The sequence below is a fragment of the Pelodiscus sinensis genome, chromosome 8 (assembly GCF_049634645.1).
Source record: "Pelodiscus sinensis isolate JC-2024 chromosome 8, ASM4963464v1, whole genome shotgun sequence".
Classification (NCBI taxonomy): Eukaryota; Metazoa; Chordata; order Testudines; family Trionychidae; genus Pelodiscus; species Pelodiscus sinensis.
Genome location: NC_134718.1, coordinates 41557269 through 41573148, shown reverse-complemented (window position 1 = coordinate 41573148; position 15880 = coordinate 41557269). Strand labels below are relative to the sequence as shown.

At 44.2% G+C, this 15880-nt stretch overlaps 1 protein-coding gene and 1 long non-coding RNA gene across 2 annotated transcripts in view; both read left to right on the top strand.

The window, feature by feature from the left end:
• Window positions 1-15880, top strand: part of LOC102463271 (1-phosphatidylinositol 4,5-bisphosphate phosphodiesterase epsilon-1) — a 106368-nt gene that overhangs the window by 36739 nt on the left and 53749 nt on the right. The gene's annotated exons all lie outside the window — the stretch shown is intronic.
• On the top strand, window positions 1691-6935 carry LOC142830415 (uncharacterized). The gene is made up of 2 exons (XR_012905632.1): window positions 1691-3497; window positions 4915-6935. It is a non-coding gene; the product is annotated as an uncharacterized LOC142830415 (long non-coding RNA).

The following is a 15880-nucleotide window of genomic DNA, read 5'->3' as shown; positions in this document are numbered from 1 at the left end:
AGGTCAGCTTTACAGACATTAGTTAAACCTTTGTAGAATCCCCTCTCTTGTATGTCTCCTCAGCTTATCTTGCTTTATTTTCCCATTCATTTTCTCTCATCTCTACTGGCTGATCTTTTATATATCTTGGTTTTTGTCCACATACCTTTTGTTACTCCCTTTTTTACTGCTGTTTCCTTCTTCTTCAGTATTTATCTTCAACAAGCCTCCCTGTATTTGGTTGATGCCATTCTTTTTTCTTAGATTTTCTCATCCCAAGTGTAGTCCAGGCTGTATCCACACTTGCTTCTTTGAGAAACCGCCATTGTTTGATTACATCATCCATGAGTGTGTCTTTTAACTTTTCAAATGTGTTTCTAAGTTTCAATTTCAAATGTGCCTTTGCTTCTGGATATACTGGAGACTCCCATGATTGCAGATTCACTATTTGCGATTTGGCATATTCATGGGTCTCTCCTATCCCTCCTATTGTATCCCTCCACCCCAGGGGGACATGGCCCATGGCAGTCCTGTTGTGGTACAGCAGCAGTGGTCAGGACCCCACCCCCTCACTCGTTGCTGCATATGGGAGCTGCAGGGAACTCACCATGATGGTTGGGAGCCACGGGGAAACAGAGCACTTGCTCCACTTCCCTCCCCCCAGTATTTGTGGATTTCACCATTTGTGGTGGTTTCTGGAATGCATCCACCACAAATGGCGATAGTGTACTGTACTAACTTTCTAGTATCAGAGATGCCATTTGCCTTGCACTTCTTTAGTTTTATAATCCTAACTAGAAGATTTACCTGGCATCCCTTAGATCCTTAAGTTTAATTTTTGTTTTTAAATGTTTCATTTATATTACTGCTTTGGGATGGGGCTGTAGATGAGAGGTTCAGTATGCAGGCTGTTCAGGGGGCAGAGGACTACTCCAGCCTGTGGATGTTAAAATGCGATTCCCTAATCGAATAGTCAGTAGATTTTCTGTCGACTATTCAGTTAGTCGACAATGGTAAGCAGTTGTGATGCTCAGTTTGGCTCATGCCAGTTCACAGCAAAACCTCTACAGCTGCAGCTCTGCATTGTAAAGACCAGGGAAGCTGGCACGTGAAGTTGCTAGCTTGGCCCCTGCTCTGTGGGTGTCTTTTCATTCATCACACTTGACACACACTGTGATGAATAAAGACACCCGAGGAGCAAGGTCCCAGCTAGTGACTTTGCTCAAAGACTTCTCTGGGTTTCACAGTGCAGAGCCACAGTGTGGGTGGGCGTGTAAGAGAGGGGGGAGGGAGGAATTGAAAAACACCCACAAAGCAGGGGCGAGCTAACAACTTCGTACATCTGCTTCCCTAGGGTATACAATACAGAGCCGCAGTGGGCGGGGAAGCAACTAGATAGTGCTAATCGATAAGCTCCTGCTTATTGATTAGTCAACTGTTTGACTAGACACTAACGTTCCTACTCCAGCCCTCTCTCACTTCAGCAGCTTGAGGGCAGGTGAGAAGTGCCTCTCCATGGCTACTGCAGCTCCAGAGGGCACAGCTGGGAAGGGGTGCATGTTCCCCAGCTGGGGCAGGTCTAGGTTCACCCTAGCCATAGTGAGGACTGGAGCAAACTCTGCACTTTCCCCTCACTCCCTTACAAAGGGGAACAGCAGCAATGTTCTCATATGAATGGCGGCCGGGGGGGGGGGGGAGAGAGAGAGTTTCAGGCTCTCCACCCTCCCTAAAAGGTGCCTGGGGGGTGGGAGGCATGCAGCTGGGACAGTCCTGGGGAGGGGGCATGCCCCCAGCAAGCCACTTTCATTTGCCTGGTGATTGTGACTTTTCTGTATGGTTTTCTGAGAAGCAGTCCCATTCCAGGCACATCTCATTTCCCTGGCACAACCAAATCCTTACCTTGTTTTAAGTTATGATAAGAGGAAGGTATATACTGAATTTGGTGGTCCTAGTTCTTACCATTTAGGAGGAGTTCTTGAATACACAAACTCTCTCAAGATGGTGATCACTTCCAACATCAGCACTCGTATATACTCAGGTGTCCAAAAGCGATCTTCACCAGTTTCTACTAACAATACGCTCAAGCTATTTGTGGGTGAGGCCAACTTTAGATTTCCATATTAGTTTGTCTCTACTCATGTGGAAATAGTGCATCTCCAACACCAGGATTGCATGGATTTTAAATAAATGTTTTCCATTCAGTATTATAACCATCATTCTGTGCTTTTAAATATCCCAGTGAGGATAACAACGTCATATTTATTGATTTGGTTAAAGGACATGCTGCAATTTTTCATAGAAACACTCTTTGACCTTTTTATCACTGTTGGTTTTGGAAAATAACACCAAGTAACTATCACTTTTGCATGGTTCATCATATAGTAAGCAGTCAATATTCTTGAGTTTACAAGTTTCCCATTCCTTCAGTGCTTTAGCTTCCTTGCTGAAAAATAAATCTAAAGCATCCCAGCATTTGTCATATTGTTTTCCAGAATATAAAGTATTCATGCCTTTCGTTAATTTCCCATGTTCAGTCCACCTCCTCTCATTCAGCCCAAGTATACCCAGGCAAATATTTTCATTTATTTCATAACTTGTGAGTCTAGCTGTGCTCTAAAGTGATCTAACATTCTAATGCTTTAGCCTTAGCTGTGAAGATACCATTTCACTTTCAGAAATTCCTTGCAGCTTTGATTCTCCAACATCACAGTGTTGCTTATTGGCCTGTATTTCTTGTCTTATGTCCTGCAGATTGTGGTTGTCCACAGATTATATGTATTAGAAAGCTTTTCTTCAAGGGGGGAGGGATAGCTCAGTGGTTTGAGCATTGGCCTGCTAAACCCAGGGTTGTGAGTTCAGTCCTTGCAGAGGCCATTTAGGGATTTGGGGCAAAAATTTGTCAGGGATGGTACTTGGTCCTGCTGCGAAGGCAGGGGACTGGACTCAATGACCTTTCAAGGTCCCTTCCAGTTCTAGGAGATAGGCAATCTCCATTATAAAAAAAAAACAAAAACAAGGAGTGTCCCAGTGAGCACTCCACAGTAGGTGTCTAGGTGCCTCTGCACTTATAATAGGAACTTTTTAGCAGCAGTATTCTCCCTGGGTGCCAGCACGCATGCACAGGGCTGCTCTCCATATCAACTATCCCCTCAGTTCCTTCTCAATCGATCCTGGCTTGGTTGGAAAACAGCAGTGCTCCACGCTAAAATTTAGTTAGTTTTACTTGTTAGTGCTTAGTAATTAGTTTGGAGTTTAAATATTTTATTCATGGACTCCTCCTGCCGCCCCCGTTAGTGTTAGTTTAAATATTTTTTTCTCTAGTTATTACAGTGTTAGCAAAGGCATGCCAGCCTCACCAGGATTTGAATGGTGCCTGACATTCAGGATGTCTATACCCATTTCCAGGGCTCACCAAGCGGCAGCGAGCCCCACTGGCCAGCCGCGTGGTTTCGCGCGATTCTGCGCATGCGCAGATCGCTCTATGCCTGCTCTTCCGGGTTGTAATCTACTCGCCATGGGCGAGTAGATTACATTATTTGTCGAGCCCTGCTCATTTCAGATGGGCATGCCCATTTCAGATGGGCATGCCCATTGCTTTAGGTGGCTGGGCCAGAATCACTCGCCCCAAAACTGCCACCATTGTAAGAAAATGTTGGCTAGATCATTGAAAGCGAAGGAACTCCAGCTGAAGCTCCTCACCTTGTCTCCTGCAGGACAAGGAAGAAAACTGGCAGCATGTAACCTTTAGAAGAGGAAGAAGGCCAACTCAGGTCTCCCCCATTCATGTAGAGGTAAGTAACCGCATTCAGGCGCTCTCCACAGGCATTGCGCTGGCAGGGTCCTCTCAGGGAAGAAATCAGAAGAGAACACTCTCTACTGGAAGACATGGGATGTGTTGTCCTAGAGATGGGGGGGTTCCACCCCCCCCAGAAGAAGACGGGTGGTGGTGGTCAGGGACTCCCTCCTAAGAGGAACTGAGTCATCCATCTGCTGTCCAGACCTGCAATCTCAAGAAGTGTGCTGCTTACCAGAAGCTCGCATTCAGGATGTGACCGAGAGTCTTTCAAAAGTGTTTAAACCTTCGGCTCGCTACCCCTTCCTGCTTCTCCATGTAGGAACTAACGATATGGCCAAAAATGACCTTGAGGGGGTTACAGCAGATTATGTAGCGCTGTGAAGAAAGATTGAGGAATTTGAAGTGCACGTGGTGTTCTTGTCCATCCTTCCGGTTGAAGGCAAAGGTCCAGGTAGCGATCATCTAATTGAGGAAGTAAATGCGTGGTTGCGCAGGTGGTGTCGGAGAGAGGGTTTTGGTTTCTTTGACCACGAGATTCTGTTCCAGGCACAAGGGTTGTTAGGAAGAGATGGGATCCATCTAACCAAGAGAGGAAAGAGCATCTTCGCAGGCAGGCTTGCAAACCTAATGAGGAGGGCTTTAAACTAGGTTCGTTGGGGGATGGTGACCAAAGCCCTTAGTTAATTGAGGAATTCAGATACAGGGAAGAAACACGAGGAATGAGCAACAAAGGAGGACCCCTGACTCGAATGGAGAAGGTAGGGCAATCCACTGGCTATCTAAGGTGTTTGTACACAAATGCAAGAAGCCTGGGAAATAAACAGGAAGAATTAGAAGCCTTGGCCCAGTCAAAAAACTATGATTTGATTGGAATAATGGAGATTTGTTGGGATGACTTGCATGACTGGAACACTGTCATGGAAGGGTATAAACTGTTCAGGAAGAACAGGTGGGAGAGAAAAGGAGGAGTAGTTGCATTGTAAGTAAGAGAGCAGTATGATTGCTCGGAGCTCCAGTATTTAGAGGGAGAAAAGACTGTTGAAGGTCTATGGGTTAAATTTAGAGATGGAAGCAACAGAGTTGATGTTGTGGTTGGTGTCCACTATAGGCTGCCGGATCAGGTGGATGAGGTAGACGAGGCTTTCTTCAGACAGCTGAGAGACGCTTCCAGATTGCAAGCTCTGGTTCTCGTGCGGGACTTTAATCACCCTGACATCTTTTGGGAGACCAATACAGCAGTACACAGACAATCCAGGAAGTTTTTGGAGACCGTTGGGGACAATTTCTTGGTACAAGTGCTGAAGGAACTGACCAGGGGCCATGCGCAGCTTGACCTGCTGCTCACAAACAGGGAGGAACTAGTAGGGGAAGTAGAGGTGGGTGACAACCTGGGAAGAGGTGGCAGATTTCAGGATCCTGACCAAAGGAAGAAGGGAGAATAGCAAAATACACACACTGGACTTCAGAAAAGCAGAGTTTGACTTCCTCAGAGAACTGATGGGCAGGATTCCTTGGGATGCTTACACGAAGGGGAAAGGAGTCCAGGAGAGCTGGCAGTATTTTAAAGAAGCCTTATTAAAGGCACAGGAAGAAACCATCCTGATGCACAGCAAGAAAAGCAAATATGGTAGGCGACCAGATTGGCTTATCGGGGACATCCTTGGTGAGCTTAAACACAAAAAGGAAGCTTACAAGAAGTGGAAACTTGGATATGGATGACTAGGGAGGAGAATAAATATATTGCTCAAGAATACAAGGGACTTATCAGGAAGGTGAAAGCGCAATTGGAATTGCAGCTAGCAAGGGATGTGAAGGATAACAAGAACGGTTTCTACAGGCATGTTAGCAATAAGAGGATGACCAGAGAGGGTGTGGGACCCTTATTGGATGAGGGAGGTAACCTAGTGATAGATGATGTGGGAAAAGCTGAAGTACTCAGTGCTTTCTTTACCTCTGTCTTCACGGTCAAGGTCAGCTCCCAGACTAATGCACTAGGCAGCGCAGTATGGGAAGGAAGTGGACAGCCCTTGATGGGGAAAGAACTAGTTAGAAAAGCTAAACATACACAAATCCATGAGCCCTGATTTAATGCATCTGAGGATACTGAGGGAGTTGGCAAATGTCGTTGCGGAGCCTTTGGCCATTATCTTTGAAAAGTCATGGAGATCGGGAGAGATCCTGGCTGATTGGAAAAAGGCAAATGTAGTGCCCATTATTAAAAAAGGAAGAAGGACAATCCAGGGAACTACGGACCAGTCAGCCTTACCTCAGTCGCCAGAAAAACCATGGAAGAGATCCTCAAGGAATCCATTTTGAAGCACTTTGAAGAGGGGAAAGTGATCAGGTATAGTCAACATGGATTCACGAAGGGCAAGTTGTGCCTGACCAATCTGATTAGCTTCTATGATGAGGTAACCGGCTCTGTGGATATGGGAAAATCAGTGGATGTGGTATACCTTGACTTTAGCAAAGTTTTTGATACGGTCTCCTACAATATTCTTGCCAGCAAGTTAAGGGAATATGAATTGGATTCATTGACTGTAAGATGGATAGAAAGCTGGCTAGACTGTTGGGCCCAACCAGTAGTGATCAACGGCTTGATTGTCAAGTTGGTGGTAGGTTTCTAGCGGAGTGCCCCGGGAATCTGTTCTAGGACCAGTTTTGTTGAATATCTTTATTAATGACCTGGATGAGGCGATGGATTGCACTCTCAGCAAGTTCGCAGATGACACTAAGCTAGGGGGAGAGATAGATACACTGGAAGGATAGGGTCCAGAGTGACCTGGATCGATTAGAGGATTGGGCAAAAAGAAATCTGATGAGGTTCAACAAGGACAAGTGTAGAGTCCTGCACTTGGGATGAAAGAATCCCAAGCATTGTTACAGGCTTGGGACCGAATGGCTAAGTAGCAGTTCTGCAGAAAAGGATCTGGGGATTACAGTGGATGAGAAGTTGGATATGACTCAACAGTGTTCCCTTGTAGATGAGTGGGCTAATGGCATATTAGGGTGCATTAGGAGGACCATTACCAGCAGATCCAGAGAAGTGATTATTCCTCTTTATTCGGCTCTGGTGAGGTCACATCTGGAGTATTGTGTCCAGTTCTGGGCCCCGCACTATAAAAAGGATGTGGACGCATTGGAGAGGGTCCAGCGGAGGGTGAACAAAATGATTAGGGGGCTGGAATGCATGACCTATGAGGAGAGGCTGAGGGATCTGAGTTTGTTTAGTCTGCAGAAGAGAAGAGTGAGGGGAGATTTGATAGCAGCCTTCAACTTCCTGAATGGAGGTTCCAAAGAGGACGGAGAAAGGCTGTTCACAGTCGTGAGGGATGGCAGAACAAGGAGCAATGATCACAAGTTACAGTGGGAGCAGTCTAGGTTGTATATTAAGAAAAACTATTTCACTAGGAAGGTGGTGAAGCACTGGAATGGGTTACCTACAGAGGTGGTGGAATCTCCATCTCTAGAGGTGTTTAAGTCTCGGCTTGACAAAGCCCTGGCTGGGTTGATTTAGTTGGGATTGGTCCTGCCTTGGGCAGGGAGCTGGACTTGATGACCTCCTGAGGTCTCTTCCAGCTCTATGATTCTGTGACCATGGAGAAGGTAGAGAGACCTGCCTCGGAACTGGTTTTGGCCACTTCATTGCCCCATATCTCACCGACAGCAGTCTTGGACCAAGGACCCGCACCAAAAAGGAAGCACTCTTCGCCATCCGGTGACAGACATGCCAAAGAAATCATCCCCTTAGTACAAGCCCCCTTCACCCAGGGCAAGAGCTTCAGGGGAAGTGCAGGTACTGGGGAAGTCCGGTATAGGCAAACCCCGAGGGGCAGTGACTTCTAAGGCTGCACGCACTCCGGTCTCAGTGCCAAAAACAAAGGAGACTTCCTCTGCGCCATTGGTACTTATGGCTCAGGTACTGATGAAATCAGTGCCCAAACTGCTATCGCAGACTCTGGCTAAAGGGTTGCCGGAACTAGCCATGGAGACACCCATTAAATTCGTACAGATGCTACGTACCAAGGGCTCCCCTCCACCATTGATATCCAAGGCATACAATGAGCCAGTGCTGCAGCGATCACAGGCCTCCACACTAACAGTACCAGCCTTCCTGCCTCCTAGACTGCTTAACACACAACAGGAGTTAGCGGTAGCATCAGCGTTAGGCTACTCCTTCATCAGTGGGAACGAGTAGATTGGTGACACCAGCAAGCTCAATACCTCTCTTCTCCAGTGATAGGATGTCCAGAACATACCCTTTTCACCATCTTTGCAACGAAGCCACTGCACTATGGATGTGGTGCATCCTTCATCATATCAGCCTATCTGTGGTATATCTCCCAGGAGAACAAATGTCACAGTGGACCAACTAAATCATTATTTCCATGAGAAACACAAATGGGAGATACACCCTCTCGCCCTGAATTCCGTTTTCTGCAGGTGGGGCTTTGTGGAAATAGACTTATTTGCAGCATCACTCAATTCCAAATTCCCATAGTAGTATTTCAGGGCAGGCCTGGGCAAGAACTCCATGGGCGACACCATGCTGAGCAACTGGCCTCACAGCCTATTGTACATCTTTGCGCTCCTTCCCCTCCTAGAAAGATAGGATATCATTTACAAGATAAAATACAACTAGGCCAGGGTGATCATGATAGTACCTGCGTGGCCCAGACAAACGTGGTTCCCTTACCTGTCGCAGATGTCAGTTGCTCTTCCGATTCCTCTTTCTCCATGGCTGAACATAATAGACCAGGACCAGGACCGAGTTCTGCATCCAGAGGCTCACAGGCTTTATCTTACCACATGGCTCCTTCAGGGTTAACAGTGAAACCTTTCACCTGTTTGGATGAAGTACAAAAGCTAAGCTGTTGCAAACAGAGCACAAGGAAAACTTACCTTTACAAATGGCAGCGTTTCTCCTAATGGGCTAACCACAGAGCATTTCAGTCATGGTCAACACAGCTCACAATGTTCTTAGAATACTCCTTGCACTCAAAACGCAAAACCAGTCTAATGCATCTATTAAGGCTCATCTTGCAGCCATATCAAGTGAGCGTGACATGGTGGATGGACAAACCTGGCCACCAAGAAATTCATGAAGGCTACGTCTAGACTACATCCCTCTGTTGGCAGAGGGATGTAAATGAGGCACTTTGAAAGTGCAAATGAAGCGGGAATTCAAATATCCCACGCCTCATGGTGCTCTTTCGAACAAGCGCCATTTCAAAAGTAAAACTGCGATCTAGACGTGGTTCTTTTGAAAATAGGGCGCTTTTTTGAAAGATCCCATAAACCTCAAAAAATGAGGTTTTTTTTTTACAGGTTTTACAGGTTTACAGGATCTTTCGAAAAAGCACCCCGTTTTCGAAAGAACTGTGTCTAGACTGTGGTTTTACTTTCGAAATGGCACTTGTTTGAAAGAGTGCCATGACACGATTATGCAAATGAGACACAGGATATTTAAATCCCCGCTTCATTTGCACTTTTGAAGTGCCTCATTTACATCCCTCTGCTGACAGGGGGATGTAGTCTAGATGTAGCCGAAAGGACTTAACAATACCTTTCCTCCAATAAAGCCAATAATTCCATCTTAGGATCTCAACTTAGTCCTAAACACATTGACTCGCTCTCCATTTGAGTCCATGGCGACATGCTCCCTGGCACACCTTCCCATGAAGATGGCATTCTTGATAGCAGTTACAATAGCCAGAAGGGTCAGTGAGCTAGCTGCCCTCATGGCCGATCCACCGTTTACAACTTTCTATAAAGACAAAGTCATACTAAGACCACATCCGAAATTCCTTCAAAAAGTAGTCTCATGCTTCCACATCAGTGAGCTTTTATATACTTACCAGTCTTCCACCTGATGCCTCATCTGGACATCAATGTGGCGAAGCTCCACACCTTGGATGTTAGGCATGCTATTGCCTTTTACCTGGACAGAACAAGATAATTTAGACAATCACATAGGCTATTTGTATCAATAGCAGACGGCTCTAGAGGACAAGCAGTATCCAAACAGAGACTTTCCAAATGGATTGTGAACTGCATTCAAGAATACTATAACATTAACAAAGATGCATTTCCTGAACCCTTGCGGGCACATTCCACAAGAGTGATGGCTACATCAATGGCCTTTTTACACAATGTGCCCCTCAAAGACATTTGCTCCACTCATTGGCAGCAACATTGGCTTCCACGCATACCTTTACAAAACATTATGCAATAGATACTTACCCTTCACAGTGTACCACCTTTGGGATGGCAGTCCTTTCGGTGGTCCACCAATAAGGTCTGAAGCCCTACCTTCCTAAAGGCTAAGAGTACCGCTCCACAGTCACCTACAGTGGAGCGCCCACAGGGACACTCCTTGAAGAAGAAAAGAGAAGTTACTTTCCCTGGTAACTGGTGTTCTTTGAGATGGTTGTCCCTGTGGGCACTCCATGGCCCATTCTCCTCCCCCCTGCTTCGTAGGTATAAAGTCTCTCTGTGGTAGAGAAGGAACTTAGGGGATGGTTTACCGCGTGCATGAGTTGGCACACTTGCTTGCTGGCACCCGGGGGGGAATACTACTGCTAAAAAGTTCCTATTATAAGCACAGGGGCACCTAGACCCACAGGGATACCCATCTTGAAGTATACCAGTTATTGCCCACAGGGATACCCATCTTGAAGTATACCAGTTATTGCATAAGGTGAGTAACCTCTCTTTGTGACAGACTCATCTTGCCTCTGGGCTGATTCCATAATAACAGAAAGTATTTTTGTATAGTCAGGTTGTCAGAAGGACAGGTAGGCCCACTTTAGTCTGACTTCCACGCCGGGGGCAAAAGATAGGTGACCCTAAAGGGGAGTGTTGTTTCAACAAGCATTTAACATTTCTGGGAAATTCATACTGTACAGGTGTGGAAGAACTTTGTCACTGTCTATGCTTGGTAACCAAAAGCCCTCTCTTTATTGAAGGAAAGTGATCTCATGGAGTTCTTCTACCTTTCTGGTGGATGCCTTTTTATAGATTACAATTTTGCCCCACTTGGTGTTTTATATCTTTTTAAAAACGCTTCATAATAATTGTGAGAAATCTCATTTCCCATACTTTAAAACAGTAATTTATAAATCAGTGTATTCCTTAAAAGAAAAATAAGTTATTTTATGTCAGATGGATAGAATCTTCAGATTTAAAAAATATGAAATGTATGTAGTTAGGAATAGAAATTAGAGAAATCAGAGATCAGTCTTCTCTACTGAAACTTCTCAACTACTAGAGGTTAGTACTTTTCCTTTTTAAAAATATGTAAAATGACCTCACTTTCTGTACCATACAGTGTTGCGCTGTGTTAAGATTCACTAATGTGATGTCCCCAGTCATAAATAGTGAAAGTGCGCAGATGGCTGTATTTGTGTATGACTTGGTAGATGGGCCACACTCCAATGAAGGAATGAATTTGAACCACATATTTACATAACATGACATCCACTCACTGGATGTGTGTATCTTTTCTTTAAAGAGTAGCTGAGATCAGATCAATTCTCACTTGTATTGTAAGATACTTGTTGGTATTTCTGCCTTCAGTTATTGGAGTACATCAGCTTTTACAGACACATGGCTTTCCTTGACCTTTCCACCACTGCCAATGTATACATTTTGGTTGTGCATATTTAATTTTAATTTTTGGTCAAATCTACTTTGCTTGAGTTTGTATCCGCAAGTACATAAAACTGTCATATAAAAGTAGTTTAAATTAGGGTTGTTAAAAGTATGTAACTGGCTAACCATGTAACCACTGAAAATTTCAGCAGTTACACGTGGGGAAGCAGGCAGCTCCCTGGGAGCCAATGAAAAGCCAGCTCCTGCTGTGCACCAGCTGCCATCCTGCGCTGCTGCCTCCGTATCAGAGGCAGGAGCATGGGACAGCAGCTGGGTCAAGAGCTAATATGCACTGGCTCCTGCCTGCCACCCTGCTCCCAGGAAGCCACTGCTGCCTATGGTACAGAGGCAGCAGCATGGGACAGTAGCTGGTTCCCCAGGAGCCAGACTGGCAGCTGTGTGTTATCATTTGGGTAACCAATAAGCTAATAATGCGTATTGGTTACTCATTTAAATAGCTACACTCTTACATCCCTAATTTAAATATAGATGAAATAAGGCAAAAGAAAATCTTCTTGAAATTTCAGAATACTTATTGCAAAGTGAGTAGCTTTTTCACCCTAGGATTTAGACACATTGGGTGATCTAAATTTGCAAATTTCAGCTCATTTCTAAAACGTCATCTTTCACATAATGGTTTTGGGTATTTTCTTTTCTGTCATATCCTGAAATTGACATATTACATACAGCATTCCTCACGCATTCAAATTTTTTATAAAAATGTTGTAAAAATTGTTTTGTATTTGAAATGTTGTTCTGTAATATCACTCATGATAGTTTTTTGATTATAGTGTCTTGATAGATGTTTTCATATACCTGCAGATATGAAATGTACTAGCCAAATATTAATATATTCACTGAGTTAATTTTTTAAAATCAGTGTTGGAGGGAAATAGTAGCCAATATGAATGTGGTATTTTTTATAGTGTGCTTTTTCCCCCTGGTTAACTCTGAGTATGCATGTTTTGTTGGAACATTAGTGAACATTAGTACGGTCTTTTGATTAAGAAAATCAGTGCACTTATCCACACCAGAAAAAGGGCTTTGTCACAGTAGCATAACTGTACCACTCAGCATAGTGCTCTCTGTGGTCTAAGTCATAGTCTACTTATCACAGCATCTTGGATAATATTAAATCCTGTTGTTCTAGACAACACATTTTATACATTTTGGATGGTGATATGTTAAGTCAATGAATGTTGTAAAATAAGTGGTGCTTTTCCCCCTCACATTTTTTGTGATGCTCAAGCTGACAAGATGCTGAATCTACAGGAATCTTAGCAGCCTAGCCCCGAGGCAGCAAAGTACATAAGCATTTGCTTATTTTTAAGCACACAAATACTCCAATTGACTTTCAAGTTAATCATAGACCTAAATGATTTGTTGATTTGGGGTCAGAATGCTCATCTCTTTGAAGGAACAATTCCTTAAACAACTAGACGCAATGCTTTTCCTCAATGCAAAACCTAAAAGGTCGAAAAAGGAAAAGCTAGTGAAAATTGGAGGCCAAAATGGTCATTGTAATACCAGCTTGTATATAAAGAACTTGTACCCAATTCTGAAGACAACTAGAGAGGGACATTGCAGTATTACCAGCTCCAAGAGTTAAACAATCCTGAGTCAGACTCCAGAAATCTTTACATTGGTTTCAGGATAACCCCAACTTTTCTTTTCAAAACATCGCATTTTAATTTAAAAAACAACACCACCCTTCAACATACAGTTTGTTCAAATATTTAAGTTTTTCTTCACAGCCGTGAAGACTAGAATTTTTTCAAATGAAGACTGAGATTCTTGCATAACACATGACTCCAGGATGTAGGGCTTTAAGAAAAAGATCAGCTTTTTGTGAGAATTGGAAATATTGCTAGTGGCTATGCTTGAGAAGGGAGTTTTAAAATTTTGAAAACACTGCATCTGGCTTGGTGCAAGAATAGCTTGATCCCCATCACCTGTCAGGCAAGGGATATAACCTAAATAGCTATTCTCTACACTTGGGAGTGATTGATTGATTGATTCCTGGCCAAAGAAGGAGGAGTTAGGTGATACAGGTCTATAATCTGGATTTCCCTCATCTGGCAGCATGTGTGGGCTGGCATCCCAGTGAGTGATCCCAGGCTGGAACACCCATGGGAAAAAGCTGGAGACTCATGCCCAGCAACTTTTCCTCTGCCCTCCCATAACTTCCAGAGTGCTACAGATAGCTCATTTACACAAGAAGCAGAGATGCGGGGGACACTTGGAGGAAGAGTCAGGGTGGCTCTGCAACCACCCTGCCTCTTCCTCCAAATGCTTCTCTAGTTCCTGCTCAGTCAATGCAGAGTGGCTGGCATTGACCTCCCCTAGGCCAGCAAATTCCCTGGTTCAGGACTGGTCAGGTACTGAAGATGCAGGATCAGGGCTGCACAAGCTGCATAAGGAGCAGAGAGAGCTCCATTGATAATGGAAGACCCAGGAAAGAGGAGCTAGGCAGAGGACTAAGGCCACTAGTTGTGATTAGCTGCTCCTGTAGTTTTTCTTTCTAGTGAGTGTCATCTTCTCTGGTTGGACTCTAGAGCAGAGAAGAGTTCCAAGCTAAGGTCTCTAAGAACCAGGGGATGATATACAAAAACGTAAGGGGTAAAAGAAGGCTTGTTGAATAGTATGTGGAATCCCAGCAGGGAGAAGCCCTGGAGATTAGTAATGGGATGAGGGAAGGAGCTGAAGTTGAGCCCAGGAGGGGTGAGGAACCTTTTCTTTACCCTTTCCTGGGCTTGACAAACAACTTGTTTTTAGTTTAGAAGTGTGGCCAGGAGTCCCAGGACCTATACAGAAGTTTAGTATCACATTGATACTGCTTTGATCCACAACACAATTTTGGTATTCTCCACTAAGGATGTTAAATTGTGGTTACCTAGCTAATTGTATAGTTGATAGAGACAGAAAGGTGGGAGGGAAGTACTAGTTGAGTCACTACTCGACTATCAGATAAGCTTATGCTTATCAGATAGTTGACTAGTTGCTTACATACCTACTCTCCATAGCTCTTTTTTTATTCCTCTTTTAAGATATAATTCTTTTCTTTAGCCCCACAAAAAGATGAAAGCTCTTCTGCTTCTTTAAGAAATACAAGTGTAAAAGATTGATGTCTGTTTCAGAGGAGCATGCATCTCTTGAAGCGAGCTCATCAGTAGTATTTTAGCAGTTAAAGTTAAACTAAAAAATTGGCCACACGAACTTTTAAACTTCAGAACAAAGTAACAGATTTGTTACAGTGCTTCTCTGAAAAGGCAGTTGGATGGCCAGACCATAACTTGGGCCTCTGGGTTAGGTCTAGAAGAGCGCCTCTCCTATCCCAGTTTCATACAGCACCTCCCAATATTAATAAAAAAGCAGTAAAGCCTTTTCTTGCTTTTTGGTGTTAACTGGCTACCACCTCCTCCCAAACCTTTCAGCCTCTTGAGTACCAAGTCTTGTTGGTTTGCCTGTATAAGAGCCTGAGTGATTTCTTTGGGTGGTGCTTTGGATGTCTCTAAATCTTTCCTTGGGGTAATTCTTTTCCTTCAAGCAAAGTATATCAGTATACTGATACCTCCAGCAGGGGGCAGAGAAGGCCTGGTATATGCTGCCTCATCCTCCAAGAAGTATTCTTGAGAGACTTCTGCGAGAAGCCAGATGCAGAGCAAACTGCTTTGAGAAATTTGTCCTAAAAACAGAAACTAAGTGGAATATCAGGACTTCGGGCTTAGCTTTGCACAAGCCCATCCATTTTCTTGGACAAACAGAAATGCTTCTCATAAGCTGTCTGTGTTGCTATCAAAGCTGGAGCCTCTAGACTACACTGAAACTTCTGTGCCCCTATGTTAAGTCAGTGGTATTGTAGTCTGCCTGTAACTCCTCTTCTTATGAGGCATTGCTTCTGTAGAATTGCTGAAAGCATGAAGCACAAGTTGGAGCCAATACTACTGCCAAAGTATTTGGCTGTGTCTAGACTGGCAAGTTTTTCCGCAAAAGCAGCTGCTTTTGCAGAAAAACTTGCCAGCTGTCTACACTGGCCGCTTGAATTTCCGCAAGAACACTGACTTTCTACTGTCTGAAATCAGTGCTTCTTGCGGAAATACTGTGCTGCTCCGGTTGGGGCAAAAGTCCTTTTGTGCAAAGCTTTTGCGCAAAAGGGCCAGTGTAGACAGCTCAGATATGTTTTGCGCAAAAAAGCCCCGGTTGTGAAAATGGCGATTGGGGCTTTTTTGGGCAAAAGCGCGTCTAGATTGGCATGGACGCTTTTCCGCAAAAAGTGCTTTTGCGGAAAAGCATCCGTGCCAATCTAGACGCTCTTTTCCGCAAATGCATTTAACGGAAAACTTTTCTGTTAAAAGCATTTGCGGAAAATCGTTCCAGTCTAGACATAGCCTTTGAGTTTGAACTGTTCCATATTAAAGCCTCTGGATACACTTCTCAACACCGAAGCAGTAT